Source organism: Triturus cristatus, chromosome 6 (genome assembly GCF_964204655.1).
Source record: "Triturus cristatus chromosome 6, aTriCri1.1, whole genome shotgun sequence".
In the NCBI taxonomy this organism is placed as follows: domain Eukaryota; kingdom Metazoa; phylum Chordata; class Amphibia; order Caudata; family Salamandridae; genus Triturus; species Triturus cristatus.
This window is the reverse complement of record NC_140589.1, coordinates 1,377,949,116-1,377,964,011: the sequence shown is the minus strand read 5'-3', so window position 1 is coordinate 1,377,964,011 and position 14,896 is coordinate 1,377,949,116. Positions and strand designations below refer to the sequence as shown.

The 14,896-nt window shown below is 46.7% G+C and overlaps 1 protein-coding gene across 1 annotated transcript in view; it reads left to right on the top strand.

Annotated features, from left to right (window-relative positions):
- CCDC85A (coiled-coil domain containing 85A) overlaps positions 1 to 14,896 on the top strand; it is a 193,079-nt gene that overhangs the window by 96,129 nt on the left and 82,054 nt on the right. The window lies entirely within an intron of this gene.

Below are 14,896 nucleotides of genomic sequence, written 5' to 3'. Positions count from 1 at the left end.
TAAATTAGATTAATGTACTTAATAGCAAACCAGTTGACATTTGTAAAAACTGACTGCATGGAAATAAATAGAAAAGGTAATTGTTCTCAAATCTAGAAATTTCCCACCAAAATGAAATAGTCATTTCACCATAATGAACGTGATGTACCTAGAATGTTTTTCGGTTCAAAAAGAAAAATTGATCATTAAGATATCCTACATTGTTTTGCACTGGAATAACATTTCCTCCCAGTCCAATTTTGTTTTACGTCCCCATCTTACACACAAGTCAGGTGTAGCCAGCTGTTTCTTCAAAGGATCACTATTAACTTTGTCAAAACATATGGGACTCCATTGGTCAAACAAAAAGAAGAACCTGCACCATGACACTTCCTCAGCTGTTGGCAGAGATAAAGAAGAAGAATGTCACAGTGTCTAGCGGGGTTTTGCCTTTAAGTTGTGGTGTGAATTTATAGATTGCAGAGTATGACAGTATTTAGCTGAGTTGACATTCCCCAGTGAATTCCTACATACTGTAAAACACAATTTCATCCTTGAAAACAGGAGAAGTGGGCTTTCATAAGCATTCTAATAAATTACATATGAATAATTCAGGCAGTGTTCATATGGAATCTAAATGTAGAGGCTTTTGTTAAAAACACATTAAGATATAGGTGTAAGAGTACAATAACTACTCCAGCATCAGCTGTAGTATTTAAATATACATACTCTACTTCTAGAATCCTTAGAAGGTATGAATTCCATAAAATTTTATATAGTCTTGATTAAAAACCTTCTTCTGTCAATGACAAAAACATATCAACCACATTGGCAGGACATAAGTAAATCTAAACCTTATAAACATCTCCATGTAGTTGATCTTCAACTATTTGGTGTATGTTTTCATAAACATGAGTTTTTATAAATTATTACATCCCATCCTCCCCCATGCACAGTTCATTCCCTTAACTACTCCTATGAAACAATATGGTTGTGCCGAACTATAAATGAATAGTTCCCTGCTAAATACTTAATATCTGCTAACCATTTAATAGTAATTTCACATTCTGGAAATTTGATTCTTGTTACGCTATTTTTCAATATATTCCACGCAAAATGAAGTGCCAAATGTATAATGTTTTCAAATAAGCAAAGTTACTGCACTGCATTGCCTGAAAGACACAGAGCAGGACAGCATATTTACATAGCTAGAGCACTGCTGCTCTCTTCCCTAGTGCTGGTGCACTTCCTGGCTGCCTATTTGCATGCATACACCTTTGTACCATAGTGCAAATGCATCTTCATTAGTCTAGCATACGCGTTGTACTGGAAAGGTACCCATCCAGTACAAAATACCATGCTTAGACTTACTTTTAACTTTTCCCACTTGGTATGTGTGCTGTACATTTAGACACACATCCAAAATTGACAGGGTTTGGAGAAAATATATTCTTCTTTGTGCTTAACTCAAGAAGGTGTAACCTTTGATACTATGCCCTGTTTACAAATGTTAGTAGGGAAGGCTTTGCTTCAGAAACCATGGGTGCCTGCATGGTAAACTGCTTTTTGGGGCATTCATTACATTTTTACAAATACTACTTTGCTTGCTGTTTTAAAACCCCTCCTTGTGCAAGGTCCCCGTGCCAGCTCCCCATGTGACAGTCACCTGTCCAGCCTGCCCGCAGTCCGCCACCCTTTGCTGTCTTCTGTTGGTGCCTCTGCTGCTTCATTTTATTCTTGTAATGCCCTTCATCTTTGCCATTCTTTGCTCTTTCTGCCTGCTATCTTTGCCTTTCTTCACTCTTTCTACCTCTGCTTTTTCTTTTTTTCTGCTCATTTTTGTGCACGGCTTTTACCTTTTTTTGTTAGTTTCTGCCTCTATGTTTGCCTTTTCTGCCAGTTTCTGCCTTTGTTTTTGCCTTTTTCTGCTTGTTTCTGCCTCTACTTTCTGCCTTTTCTTCTCATTCTGCTTCTGCTTTTGCCTTTTCTATTCATTTCTGTCTCTTTATGCCTTTTTCTGACAGTTTCTGCCTTTATTTTTGCCTGTCTCGACCCCCTTCCTGCCATTAATTTCCTCCTGCCGGTCCCTCCTCCCGCCACCCAGTGCCCCACCCAGCCCCAGGACCTATTTAATGGAGGCCTTAGTGCGACTGCACTGCCAGTGGGCTGAAGAAGCGCCAAAGATAAGCCTATCTTCGCCCATCCGTGCCTGGACCGCACCCAGCGTCAGGACCCCTGGTCCGCCCACCATCTGCCACTACACCACCAAGGAACTCCTGGCCCTGGACCCCGGACCCCGCAATAACAGCTTCTTTACATCCTCTTCGCAATCAATCAAAGGACCCCTCACCTGCCACCACTGCCACTTTTCCTGCTGCACATAAACACAAGCCCGCGCTTTACTCCGCACTGCTTCCAATCAGAAGACTAAGAACAACCCGGGACCGCTCCAGTGCATCCTGCTCTGCAAACATGCCATGGAAATTTGGGACATCATCGCCACCATCTCCTCTGATGTTGCCTTCATCACCGAAACATGGTTCACCCCCTCCTCGAACCCTGACTTCACCACCGCCACTCCTGATGTCTACAAAATGATACACTGAGACCTCACAAACAAACAAGGCGGGGGCATCGCCATCATCTTCAAGGAAACCATCTGATGCATCGTCACCAATGAAGACCTCATGGAACAACTCATCTTTCGGCTACAGGCCAACACTAAGACCACCAAAACAGGCACCCTCGCCTACAGACACCTCAGGACCCCGACCAGCTTTCTGCGACGCAATCTCCAACCTCATCACTTCCATAGCCATTGACTATGGTAGAGGCACTCCTGCGCACCAACGTAGTGAGGTCCGCATCTCCGATCATAACCCCTTGGAGCTGGTACTTTATTGGGGTCGCATTCCTTCACTGATTCCCATGTGGCCCCTACAACCGCTACAACTGGAAGACCCGATTTACCGTGATACATTAGCTACCACCATTGCCACCTATTTTACAGACATGGAGGGGACGGCTTCCTCTAGGATTGTTGAATGGGAGGCGTTCAAGGTAATAATCCGGGGTGTCTCTATGGGGACACTGGCAGGAATTCATCGTGAACCATACGTGATCTCACAGACCAAGAGAGTTTATTGCAAGTGCTAGAAATAGCAGCTCAGTCTAATGATAGGAAAGAACCAGACCTCCAAGAAGCCAGGATCAGATATGCCGAGTTATTGGAGCACTTGAGGGTGATAGATTTGCATGCGTACACGCTGCATACTCACGCTGACTCGGACAGGTCTGGCACGCTATTGGCCAAGTTGATTAGACCACAGCCCTCCCCTACACCTATTCTGGCCATACATAATGACCACCACAAATTGCTCACCACACAAGTAGACATTAATAGAACGTTCTATGATTACTATACAACTCTTTACGCCACTCCCCCTCATGATACCACGGTCGTAACCACTGCATTCTTGGAGGTGATGGTACTTCCCACTATCAAGGCAGCCCAGGCTGTGGATTTGGCAGTCCCCCTGACTGCTCCTGAACTCCATAGTGCTATATGAGTAATTCATCGTAACAAGACCCCAGGTTCGGATGGGATTCCCACTGAATTTTATTCCACCTTTGCAGTATCTATGGTCCCTAAACTGCTCCAACTGTACACCGCTGCTTCGGATGAGGGTGCCTTGCCCCCCACGACCAGGGAGGCGATAGTGACCTATTTGTTGAAACCTAATAAAACCCCAACAGATCTCTCAGCATATAGGCCCCTATCGATCCTTAATACGGAGTACAAAATTCTTAGTAAGCTTTTGTCGGCACAACTGCTCCCCTTACTCCCCACTCTGATTCGCACCAACCGATGCGGGTTTGTACCTAAACGTAGTACCTCCATGAACATATGTCACCTCTATGCCCTTCTACATTCTGCCCGAAACAGCTCCCCTCACGCAGGCTGCCTCTCCTTAGATATACGTCAGGCATTTGATTCTTTAAGCTGGTCATATATGCTGCCCACATTGGTTAAATGTGGAGTTCCCCCAGCTTTTATTAAATGAGTTAAGCTCCTTCATACTAGACCTACGGCGAGGGCCAAAACCGGCACCAATATTTCTGCAGCATATAATGTGAATCGGGGTACACGGCAAGTTTGCCCGCTGTCGCCCTTGCTGTTTGTGCTTGCTCTAGAACCCCTGGCACAACAGCTACCACACATGATGGCGCCATATGGATTCCCAGTGGGTTGGCTATGTCACTCTGTATCTGCATATGCAGACGACATGTTGGTCTACTTTGCAGATTTGCATGTAGATATGGCGCCTATCGCCTCACTGTTTGAACAATTTGGGGACATTTTGGGATTGTGCTTTAATGCTTCTAAATCGATAGCCATTTCCTTTTATGACACATACACACTCCCCACACTGCAACTACATCGGACACAGTTGATGGGAATTTTGTCCGAACACTTAATAACCTCAAATCCCAGGTGGCGTTCTGGAATACTTTACCTTTAACCACTGCAGGGCGTGTGGCTGTTGACAGATGCTCATTTGACTGGGCACACGCTGTTGCTGGCGCTGCTGCAGGCGCTTTGCTGCGCTTTTAACGCTTTTAACTCTCCTCGTTTGGTATATTGTTTAAATTTTATTTTCTGCACTTATTCCCTGATTTTAGCAGGGTCTTGGCCCCCTCCTCTTACCGCACATAATTCGGCTCCCTCACCGCCGTTTTGGCGGGCCTGGATCCTGGGGGTGGCTCATTGTGGGCGCCATTTTGGGTAGGGAATGGGAAGATAGCTTTGGGCGCCATCTTGGAGCGTCCTTGCGCTCGCGCTTTAATTGGCGAGCCTACTTAAGGCGAATCTAGTTTCAGGGCAGGCCTTGACAGATGCTCATTTGACTGGGCACACGCTGTTGCTGGCGCTGCTGCAGGCGCTTTGCTGCGCTTTTAACGCTTTTAACTCTCCTCGTTTGGTATATTGTTTAAATTTTATTTTCTGCACTTATTCCCTGATTTTAGCAGGGTCTTGGCCCCCTCCTCTTACCGCACATAACTCGGCTCCCTCACCGCCGTTTTGGCGGGCCTGGATCCTGGGGGTGGCTCATTGTGGGCGCCATTTTGGGTAGGGAATGGGAAGATAGCTTTGGGCGCCATCTTGGAGCGTCCTTGCGCTCGCGCTTTAATTGGCGAGCCTACTTAAAGCTCCCCTCTCCCGCGCAGCGGGACGCGCAGGTGGTGACGCCGTCGCTTAGCCGGAGTCGTGCCAGAGTCCTGCCCGTCTGCGCTCGTCCGCGTCGAGGCAGCGCGAGGCGGGGCAGGCTCTGTACTTCAACACATCGTTGTTTAGCCGCTCCTGGCAGATATGTTGTCCTACACACGGTCAGAGCTGCTGGCCATAGGGCAAATGTCCAAAGGAGGTGCGTGTAAGCCTGTGGACCCTTTAATTGGCCCATACAGCTGCGCCTGTAAAAGCTGGTCTCTGATGAGCCCTACTAAAATACGCTCCTTGGACGATACCATCCCAGTCACACGATTACATGTTGCATCGCGAGATCTTCGTATCTGGTGCCTAAATGTTAGATCACTTGTAAAGCATCATTTGTCTATTTACGACCTGATAGAGAAAGAGGATCCCGATGTTTTTTTAATGACAGAAACCTGGCTTCAGGACTCCGACTCCGCCATATTGAATCTTGCATTCCCCCAGAACTATACCATCTTCACTTCTAACAGGACCACAAGAGGTGGTGGTATTGCTATGGCAGTCAAGTCCTGTTTTCCGGCGGAATGGAAGCCGTCAGAACTACCCGCATGTGAAAGCGCTATTTTTAAAGTCGCCTTCTCCCATCAATTTACTTTCAGTGGCCTACTTGTATACCGTCCCCCCGGCAATGACTCGGTTTTTAGGTCTGCGCTGGCCGATATGGTCAGTCCTATAGCACTCGGCTGTGCCAATTTTAATATTTTGGGTGACCTCAACATCCATTTTGATAATGGGTCTTCCACTACCGTGAGTTCCTTGTTGGCGGATTTGGAAGCTCTCCAACTGATTCAGCTCGTTACCCTTCCAACCCACTCGGGAGGCCATATTCTTGACCCCTTCTTTTCCACACTAGATGGGTTAAGGCTGTCAGAACCGAGGTTGATGGGGTGGACTGATCACTTGTTAGTAGAAGCTTTCTGTCCGGTCCTTGATAAGCCTTTTATACCCACAGACAGGCCTATTCTTAAAAGGCCTTGGCATAAGCTTACGCTGGAAGAATTCTACGGCATATTAGAGCGAAAACCTCTGAGTACCTTTACTAATGTGGATCAAGGATATCAACAGTTCTGCGCTTGGATCACAGATGCCTTGGATTCTCTTATACCTCTGCGGTGGTCGAAAGGCCGGACAAAAACACCGAGCCCCTGGTATAATGAGTCTCTCGCAGAATTGAAGAAATCCTGCCGAAAAACAGAGAGGGAATGGAGACGTTCCTGTGACCCTGCGCTGAAAACTCGGTATTTCACTGAGTTGAAGCTCTATCATAGAGCTATCTGCAGAGCAAGAGCTGCATTTTACGCTCATGAATTTGCTACCAGCCCCAATCCTTCAAAATTGATTTTCAAGGTACTGAAGCACCTTATGAAAAACAGATCCTCATCAGAGGTGATTTGCACAGATTCGCACTGTGATAAATTGGCCTCCTTTTTTGTGGAGAAGGTGGCAAAAATCTATCATGGGTTCGACACACTCCACCAGGATCGACTGGCTTCTACCTCTGTCACGACAGATCTTGAGCCTTTGGCCATTTTACCTGAACTGTCTATTGAGGCCTTTGACAGGTTCAGCCTTAAGGTCAAGTCAGGCTCTCCTAGGGACCCGTTAAAGCCAGCCTTTATTAACACACTTTCCCCGCTGTGCCGTGACCCCATATTGAATCTCATCAATATGTCATTGTTTTGTGGAACGGTACCCGCGGCATGGAAACAGGCAGTGGTCACTCCGATATTAAAAAAAACCAACTCTGACCCCCGACTGCCAGAAAACTATCGACCTATCTCCCTGTTGCCTTGGATTGCCAAAGTAACAGAAGCCCATGTCAACTCTGTTCTGTCCGAGCATCTGGTTCGTAACCAGATTCTGGATTCCAGTCAGAACGGCTTCCGGTCAGGACACAGTACCGAGACGGCATTACTTTACATCACGGAACATCTTCGCCAGGTACTTGACTCAGGTCATACTGCAGCGCTTATATTATTAGATCTAAGCGCTGCCTTCGATACTGTGTCCCACCATATACTTATCCAACGCTTACAGGAGGCGGGAGTGACGGATGTCGCTCTCCAGTGGTTTCAGTCTTTTCTGGCAGACCGCTCCTTTAAAGTGGCTATACCACCTGGTCAATCTGCCACCTATCCCTTGGAGCTCGGGGTACCACAGGGATCTTCGTTGAGCCCGACAATGTTCAACCTCTATGTGAAACCGTTGGCTGGTGTCGTCAAACAGTGGGGTCTCACGATGGCCTCATATGCGGACGACACACAGCTAGCGGTGACACTTAGTGAAGACCCTGAGGTGGAGGCCCCCAGATTCCGTGCGGGTCTCTTGGCAGTAGCCGGTTGGCTTCGCACCAACTGCCTTCAGTTGAATGCCTCCAAAACGGAGGTGTTGGTTTTAGGTAAGCATGCGGAGTTATGGGGAAACCAGTGGTGGCCACCGGAGCTTGGTGTCACTCCTATTCCAGTCGCTGGACTGAGAAATTTAGGAGTATGGGTAGATTCTGCGCTGACCTTCAGAGATCACACCAAGAAGGTGGCTGCTACGTGCTACGGAATTCTACGTGGTACTAGGCCGGTCTTAAAGTACTTTGATCCCCCTACCAGACAGCTTGTAGTCCAGGCCTCAATACTTTCTCGGCTGGACTACGGCAGCTCATTGCTGTTAGGGGTGAATCAAGCGGAGGCCTCTAGGCTCCAAAGAGTACAAAATGCCGCGGCACGTGCCATTGTGGGCCTTCCCAGACATTGTTCAGTGTCTGGCACCATCACGGCCTTGCACTGGCTCCCGGTCAGACAGCGAATTAAGTTCAAGGCGCTGTGCCTGGCCTTTAAAATTCTGAAATCTTTTTCGCCGCCGGCACTTGTTTCTCTTCTTACACCCTATATGCCTTCGAGATCCTTGAGATCGGAGGGGCTTCATCTGGCCATCTGTCCACGCTTCAAGCTGAGCAGAATGGGTGGCCGCTCCTTTAGGGTGCTAGCGGCAGGCCTATGGAATTCGCTCCCTGTACACATTCGTGCTCTTGAAGATCTACTCACCTTCAGGCAGGCGATTAAAACCTTCCTGTTCCCGGTATCTAGTTAATTTCTTTCTTTTTATTGTGTGTTATGTTATAGCATCTGTCAAAGCGCCAGGACGCCCCTTTGCTGGGGCAGCTGTGCGCTATAAAAATACCAAATAACATAACATAACATAACATAAGATGGTTATGCTCCCTAAACTGCTGTATCAATTTGCAAATCTCCCCATAGCACTTCCTGCTTGGATCTATAAAGCACTGGATAAATTACTAACTTCCTTAATTTGGCGACAGGGCCGTCATAGATTGGCTCTTGCCAAAATACAACTATCAAGTACTGAGGGCGGAATGGGAGCGCCAGATTTTAAAGCCTATTCTATAGTTGCCCAATTACAATGATTGGCTGGTCATAATCTATTTGAAATAGGTTATTCTTCCGATCGCTTACGGGCTAGGACGCTCCAATCCTTATTATGCCCTGGAGTGACTAAGATGAAAGACCCTCCATTTCTTTTACATATTACACTCCACTATTGGAAACTGGCGCTGAAGTATGCTGACATACCGGTGCCATATGCCCCAAATGTACCCCTTTGTGGCTTACCCATGGTACTAGGAGTTTTTTCAGCCACTAACCTGCGGGGATGGATGGAATCTGCTGCGAAAACTGTGGGGGGCCTATTTGTGGACGGAACGCTAATGTCGCATGAAGTATTTGTGCAAACCTATTCGGCTCCTCCTACAGTGTTTTTAACACACGCTGCAGCTGTACATTATGTGCGTAAATACTGGTTATTGGATCAGAGGGAACCTTTGGATTATTGCAATCAATACACATAATGGGACATGGTAGTCATCTGGTCCGATGGCTGTATCGGGGCCCACGGCCCCATCTGGGAGTTTCCTTGCTACCTCTTCGTCAACGTTGGGAGGCGGAGGTGTCCAGGGACTTTACTGATTGGTCACAGGTCCTTGGGGCGTCTCCCGAAATGCTTGACTAAAAACAATTCAACTGTTTGTCCTATCTCGCACCTCGGGTGATACACTAAATGTAACAGACTTTATCCACATATTTTGGACCTGCTCCGCCCTTGTGGACTTCTGGACAGAGGTTCTACAAGGCCTCACATACCTTTCTGAGCGTTCCGCTTGGAACACCCCCGAGGCCTGCCTCCTCGGGCTCTTTCCTCTTCCTAAGAAGGCAAAAGTGTTGCACCGTTTTATAGGTCTCATTCTCATGCTAGCCAAAAGGTTTATCACACAAAGATGGAAATCAGCCAGGGCACCACGCAAAGTGAAATGGCGGGAAGAAGTTATAAAATGGGCCACTGCTGAGATGGAGGCATTGCACCACGAAGAGTACAGAGGGTTAAGGAAGAAACCAATATCGTTGGAATGGGCTCAAATGTTGGAACATTTGAAGACACAATACACGGAAGTCGCTGATGATTAATATGTTACTGAAAATGTTACCTGCCTTCCTCCCCCCTACCCCCCTGTTTTCTATCCTTCCTTCCCCTCCCTTCCTCCTCCCCCCCTCCCCCCCAGTCGGTGGGGCCCTGCCCCGCTCCCCCCCCGATGGCAATCAGAACGAACACCTAGTTTATAGTAGCATAGTTCTTTATTGTTGTTTTTTTTTCTTTCTTTATGTCACAGATTTAAGACTTCATTCTAAGATATCCGATAATATATTCAGTATTCTGAACACAATCTTGATTGTACATTTATACGGCATGCTTATTGTTGATTCCACTCAGCTTCACTCATATTTTCCATTACCACAGCTTGTATATATACATACATACCTTGAAACTGTAATCCTTAAAGATTTACATGAATGTACTTCTCAGTGTTTTCACGGACTATTATGAGATATATTATGCTGTAACACCAACTGTATCAAAACTGAAAACTTAATAAAATTCTGTGTTAAAAAAAACAAAAAACTGTCGAGCCCCTCAGGGCATTATGAGGTGCTCTTCCTGGAGCAGTGGAAGTTTTAGTAGCAGCTCTCCTGCTGTGCTAGGAGATCCATAGAGCTTTTTGTTGATTTTTTTGGGCAAGCTGTCTTGCGCAGTGCACCCAATTTCTCTTTCTTTCTGGGTACCCAGTCCCAGCTTCTTTTCCTGCTGTTGTGAGAGCCGGCAGTTCTGCTTTGCCCTGCCCACTGCTGCGGGCAGGGATCTCCTTCCTTGAGGTGGTCGCCCGCTCCCCGTAGACACAAGCTAGGGGAGTGAGGCTGGCCCACTGCTACTGGGGGTAGGGAGCGTGACAGTTCTCCGCCTGAACTCATCTGCCTCGGGGGCCGAAGATGGTGCCCAGTCCCCTTTTCAGCAAGAGCTGCCCATGAGATGGGGGTCCTCTGATCAGCAGAGAGTCTGGGGTGGGGGCCTCACACATGCTCCCTCCCTGAAAAAATGAGTGAACTAGTTTTATACCAACACCTGGGCCCGGACCCATCCCGTGGGTCATTTAAAGGACAATGCAGCAGAGCCCCATGCTCTCCTTGTTGAAGGAAAGGTCAAAGGATGCCAAACATTAAAGTGCCATACCTCTGGCCCCATTGGCCCGATTTTAATAATCACGGGCTCATTTCGCTCCTGGTGGTGAGCTCTAGTCACCAAGGACAGTTTGAGCAGACCTGCTCACGTCCAAAGTAGTGCAGTGCTCAGTAAGCTGGGTTTTCTGAATCCCTTAACCAATCTTCTTCCTGTTCTTGGTTTGTGTGTGCAGACATCCAGGGCTTCCCCCTAACTGCTCCTCAGGAGGTGTAAGGCAGCCAGTCTCACTGGCACTGGTCCGGAGGGTCAACTGGGCACAGTCCTTAGTCCTTTCTGGGCATCAGGGGGTTTATCCTTCCAGTTATCTATGGCGGTCCCAGGAGCCAGGAGTGAGGGGCAGAAAAAACACCAGGAAAGAGAGCGTTTACACCTTGGACAAGAGTTTTTAAAGGGGAGAGGAAGGGTTTAGAAGCCAGGCACCTCTGGCCAATGCTAGGGCACCACATCACCTCTCAAACCCTGTCCCAACCATTCTGCACAGGATGCTGGAACTGTTTAAAATGGTGTCACCCAGCAGTCACTGGTCACATCTGCTCCTGGGGTCTGAGCTCCGCCTCTTGCTTACATCACTACCAGGGTCTTGCACACCAAAAGTTCAAAGAGAGCCCCCTCCTAGGTTGGCTCCAGTTGTCTGGGCTTCCTAATTTGTTGAGTGAGCCAGGGCAGGACGCAGATAGTTATCAAATGAAGATTTTGTATCACCACCCTCTCCTGAGTAGGAGCTGGGGGAAGCATTGTTAATTACTCTTTTTGTGTGTGATGGCCCTTGTTGCTGCTGCTTGAGAGAAAATTAATTAACCAGCCACACCAGGGTGACATGAGGCCTTGGCTCTGATCCTGAGATGAGCCAGAGAGATATGGCAATTCTGGATGACTCATAAGTAGTACATATATCATTGTGGAACTTGCAGATTTGATTTTCTTACACAAGTTACACCCCAGTTCAAGACATCACTGGTCTCTGTAGGCCAAAGGGAAGCAAAACTGCACTCTAAGGCAGTTTCCGCCTATGTGTATAATAAAGTGTCACTACAGATAAAACAGTAAATCACATTGACTTTTCCTATTAGTGTATACTAATGTTAGAAGGCCTATCTCAATCAATATCTGATTCTGCATAGTCCCCACTGTGCCAGGCTGCCTGTGTGCAGTTACCGGGCTGCTCACGACAGTAGTCTCCTACACACAGCCCAGAAAAGTGTGCACACTTGTGCACACATGTTCACATGTAGCCAGCCAACCGTCCCTTATGCCTACTGCGTTGCAGTGGCCTTATCTTAAAAGGCGGACACCGGTGGAAAGCACGCTCAGTCCAATTGCCATGTGATTACAGAGGTGAGACACATATAGTTAGATTCACTCACAGTAAAAAGTCCAAAACCGGGTGATCCAAAAAGCAAACAATCTGAGCGATCTGGATGGGTGGAACCAAATTGCAACAGAAGTAATTGCCAAAAGGAAATTGACTCTGCCCAAAACCTTGCTGTCTCTCTGAGGTCAAGAAGCTGTCTAGTGGTTGTTTTTGTTTTTGGTGCATGACGGATCTCCAGCGGCCACTATTGATAATACTGTTGAAGACTATTTTTGGAAGTCGATATTTTCTTTTATAACATATAACTCATGAGCCCCTAAATGGATGTTTGTCATTTTGGTAAGTGTAAATATTTAATTTTGTAATGGCATTATTCCTTTTCAATTAATAGGTATGGGAACTTTTTTGTGTTTTCTTTTCAACTTGTGATGCTGCAAAATACTTTATAGGCATTCTCTGTGAAGAAAGATTATTGCTTAACCTATAGCTACCAATAGTAGACTTGGACTCCTGATTGAAAGAAACCTGATCTTGCTTCTAGGTGCTGGGTGTTTAACTTATGGTAGCTCATCTATTCGTATCCATCATAGTTAACTGTTTATGTCGTATGAACACTTAATTTTTTCAAAGGTCTCTCTTGACTGGTTAATGTTGGGGGTGCCTAGAAAGTGTTTGCTGGTGCCTTCTGGTGTCGATAACCTTCTGGGCACCTGCAAACTTAAGAATGAGGTGGCCCAGTCATCACCTCCAAGCCACCTTAGTAATATGCATGTGACATCACTAGTGACATTACACACTTATGGGTTGGACCCAGAATGGCTTCCCTAGTCCCTCCCAGGTCTATGAACAGTATGTATCTGGTAGGCAGTGCTATAACAAGGGACAGCTATTATTGACCCCAGGTCAACTATAGCCATATTCACTTGCCCAATCCACTTCTCCTGAAATCGGTGAGGTAGAGAGATGGGAAAGAGGGAGGAAGATGTGCAAGATGGCTTCAGATAGCCACTCCCCTTCCACTTACCACTTCCTGATTCAATTGCACACCGCATCTTCACTGGCCAAGAGAAGTATTGTGAAATGAAGGAAATCTAAGTGTACCCCAGCAGAAAGGCAGACACTGTTTGGATATGTTTACCTGAAGAAATGAAATAAAATGAAATTAAATTTTTGTACTTGTATAGCGCACTCCTGCCAAGCGACGAGGCATCCTGGCGCTTGTACTCATACCGCTGTGGAACCCTTCCTGGCTTTCCCTGTGAAATGTCCACTCCTGGGCACCCCTAAGGTGAAGCCAGGCATCCCCAGCACTGTTGGGGCTGTTGTGGAGATTAAGCAAGCTATTGCCCAGAGTTGCAGAGTGGGACCCATGATTAGGGTAGGCACCGAGGCGAGAATTATCAGGTCCGAGGAAATTGAGCCCAAGACCTTCTGAGGTGGGAATTGAACTCTGGCCCCGGGCCAGATCTCTGCATCAGGGTCTGCCGCTCTAACCATTGAGCCACACTTCAAAATAGCATCTGGTCCTTTCTGGGACACAGACACACAGTTCTATAAGCAAGAAAGTTGCCAGATGCTGTTTGCTGTTTGAATTTATGCTTATTTGCTTAGGATAGAAAAACGTTCAAACAGTATCTGTCTTCTTGCTGAGATTGAGGCACCCAGTTCTGTGCCCCGTAAAGGAGTCACAGGCAGTTTGAAATTGTTCTTAATGTAAGAATGCAATAAACATTTAAATCATCAAGAAGCGAAATTCTGTTTCCTAGGTTAGGGAAAAAATCCAAATAGTGGTTGGCTCCTTGCTGTGAAAGCTTTCTGGATGTTTTCCTTCTCTCAGTAGAAACTGGAGTTCTGTAGAAAGCCAGAAATATTAGATAATCCAATAGGTACAGGAAAGGTCTAAGAATGCACCATTGAAAGTAGAATAATGGATTAAGGTTGATTTTAGGAATGTGGACAACTGCTTTATTTGGGCTTGTAGACGTCTGTCACCAAGCGAGACCTAAAACTGAACACTTGGAGGAGTCCGTGGATGGCATGGCTTATGGAAATGCAGCCAAGAAACAGAATTACTATTCTTCGTTGGCATAACTGTGCTTAAATATTTATTTACTACTACTTAACATTTTAAAGTGGCAATGTTTATAATTAGTTTGAACATTTTTGCCCTAAATTTATTAAAATAACTTGGTTTGTGTGAAGTATTTTTTTGAGAACAAAGTAGAATGCTGTTTTATGAAAATGTAAAGTGCCTTGAGGGATAGACATATAGGGGCCTATTATGATGTGGGGCGGACTGTCGTCCACCTGACGCCGTCTCGGAACTGGGACTGACCGACCTCTGGTTGGCGGTCCCAACCTCCTGATTAGGATGCGACCGAAAACCGTTCAGTCACATTCCAACATTTTCCTATGGGAGCATGTTTTACAGTCGTAAACCGACTGTAGTACATGCTCCAACTGCAGGCCGTACACACAAGGGTGACCTGCTAGGGGCCCCCAAACATGCTTTCCGACAGGGTTTCCATGTCGGAAAGACCGGCATGGAAACCCTGCCATAAAACGCGCATCGTAACCCCAAGAGTGGAAAGACCGCTTTGGGATTACGGGCCGGCCTCTGACTGCCCGACGGGCTCCTTGAGCCTGTCGGAAGCCAACCTGAATAACCGGCTGGTTTAATTTCCGACCGTCAACATTGTAATACGGCGGTTGGTCGGGGCCTTTCAAGGCCGCATCGTAATCAGCCCCTTGAT